The sequence below is a fragment of the Triticum dicoccoides genome, chromosome 7A (assembly GCF_002162155.2).
Source record: "Triticum dicoccoides isolate Atlit2015 ecotype Zavitan chromosome 7A, WEW_v2.0, whole genome shotgun sequence".
Lineage (NCBI taxonomy): Eukaryota > Viridiplantae > Streptophyta > Magnoliopsida > Poales > Poaceae > Triticum > Triticum dicoccoides.
In genome coordinates, this window is record NC_041392.1 from 10,057,198 (window position 1) to 10,060,022 (window position 2,825).

The 2,825-nt window shown below is 39.9% G+C and overlaps 1 pseudogene; it reads right to left on the bottom strand.

The window, feature by feature from the left end:
* Window positions 1-1,984: 1,984 nt before the first annotated feature.
* Window positions 1,985-2,601, bottom strand: LOC119333678 (annotated as a pseudogene).
* Window positions 2,602-2,825: the final 224 nt, after the last annotated feature.

A 2,825-nucleotide genomic window follows, 5' to 3' on the forward strand; every position in this document is an offset into this window, starting at 1 on the left:
AAATGTAAAAAAAAGTCCAATGATAAAAATGGAAAAAAATCCGCGATCCAGCTGATTGACCGTGAAATAGAAACTAGACCCAATGGCTCCATCAATAAAATATTCTCCCGACAAAAATCTGTGTGGACTCATCTGTACGGCCGATGCCTCCTCCTCTGCTTCGATCCTGCTGTCCTACCAATGGCCGCCGATCACGATTATTTGTCACTGAATGTGCTTTCCCACCTGCATGGCCATCGGTGAACCACAAAGTGTCACAAGGGCGGCCTAATTTATTTTTCTATATGCTACAACAAAAATACCTCTCATGTTTAGTTGGACAGTAAATTTTTTAAAGGGAGATTGAAGCTGAAGTTTGTCAACCACGGATGTGGAGCTGGTCGAGACTGGTGGCTAGATGACAAAGGCTCCGCTTGGCAAGGAAAGATTTGCATTGAGCTAAGACTCATGACTAATTGATATAATCTAAGAGATGATGAACCAAGAAAATTATATTAGAAATAAGTTGGATGTTATTTGCATTATTCTATTTTGAGGAGTAAAATTATTTTTTAGGAATTAGACAATCAAACTATTGTTATGATTTCTTGAACTGGCCACATAGGCCACATAAATTATGAAATTACTTTTCATTGACGGAATTTCGTTTGTGAAGATAGCATAGGGGCAACCGATCAATGTCCCCGGTAATGAGTACTCAATCACATCATGTTTGGTAGTACTACTGTATGGGTGTTCTACATAAAAGCAAATGTAAGTCGACAACATTATAATTATTAATTTTGTCCATTATATTGCAAAGTAAAGGATATCTATGTGGTCAAAAAAATTTAGATCAATATTGCACCGCTATATGTCTTTTTTTCAAATTTAAATCCTGTTCAAGTTTATACTGCTTTTCTTACTACTCCTAATAAATGATCAGAACAAGGAAGCTTGCAGTTCTGTAGGGGAAGACCGATCCTTGACGAGCATTTCTAGCGTGACACAGATAAATAATATTGGATGGAGCGGCTCGACGACCTCCTCATGTACGCTGCCGGACGCTGGCTGCATCCGATGACACCGGAGCAAGGTAGTGGTGTCGTGTAAGTTCATTTTAGATGCTAAGGACTATTATGCACAACTTAGTACTATTCTCTTGAAAGATAAACTATTTTGCCTGACATGCATACTTGCGATTATGTAGACTTAACATGTTTTTACACAGGTGCAGATTACGAACGCTAATTATTTGCACATATAGTACGGTTGCACATGTCTTTTTTTTGTCCTGATAAGTTATAAAAAATATAACTATTAAAGTATCTTTAATACACATAAATTTTTATAGTAAAAAATAATGTGGATGTTTCCTGCACGACAAAGATCTCATATAAACAAATGATTATGTATGTGATATACATATGTGTAGCAAGGATAGAAAGTACAATAAACTTTCAAGCACATTAATCTGAAAAGAAATCCTCTTATGATTTTCTTTGCACAAATATGATTGTGAAATACGATTAATCTATCACACAACTCCAATTCAATCGTGAAAGATTTTCTTTAAGAATTTATTGGTTAATACAAGAATATAAAATACAAATAACCTATGGTGCTTAGCGTAATCAAGAATTGCAGAAATCAAACTTTGATATATTGTTTGCTACAGTGTTACATACTACTTCTCCAAATAATTCTTTTTAGTCTGCATATAAGATTTGCCTGAAGTCAAACTTCATAAAGTTTGAGCATATTTATATTAAAAAATATTAACATGTACAATACTAAAGTCACAGAGTATAAAATTAAAATTCATGCCGCATTTAATGATATTGATTACACATTGAGAATATTGATATTTTTTCTGTAAGTTGGTCAAACTTTACGTTGTTTTACTTCAAATAAATCTTCTATACAGAGTAAAATATCTGGCGGGAGTATTTAATATTAGAAGTGCTAGCCCGTGCTGATGCACGGGTTGATGACTAGTAGATTATTAACTATCAAAGTCATATGGCCCTAGCAAGACATTGTTCAGGCTGCCCAGCTTGATCAACTCCTCGTTATCGTTGATAACTGTCTGGCTTTCCATGGGAAGCTCATGCCGGCAGTCGCTGACATGGTCAGTCGCCTTCTCCACACACTCGGGCAGTTCAAAGAACCACGGGCCGTCGGCGTCGCCCATGGGGACATGGAAGTCCCTGAGCATGGCGTCGCAGAGGCCGAGGGTACCGATAGCAGCATCGTAATCCACCTGGCAATACCTGAGGCCGAGCGCCTCCTCCGTACCTTTCTTGGCTTTCTGGAGTGCTTCCTTCACCTTGCCGCCGGCAGCCGCCACGTGGATCTTGAGGATGTCAACGGCGACGAGCGACAGGTCGCGGAGGTCCTTGGACTCAGAGCTCCTTTTGTCGGACCGGAGAGTCTGCACGCAGAATTCCTGGGTGACGTTCAGGTGCTTGTTGCGGCAGCTGCTCGAAGCATTCTTGCAGGTTTCTACCACGAGGTCTACCACCTTGACCTTGTCGCTGCGCCGCCGGCATGTGCGCCGATGCACACAAAAAGGAGCATGATTGCAACCAAGAAGGCAGCGGTCGCCCGTGTGGTTGCCATTGCTGCAAGGATAGCTGCAATTGTATTGTAGGCTTTGTAGCTGAGAGAGAGGTGAAGATGAATTGATAGTCAGATTTTGTAGTGCAAAGATGGAGGTGGTGTACGGTTCTTGTGACATCTATATAGTGCAGCAGCAGGTTCATAAATCCAATGCAGCTTAGTCACGGATATCCAAATAATTAGTATTTCAGACACTATATGCACAGATATGTGTTGGAAAAATG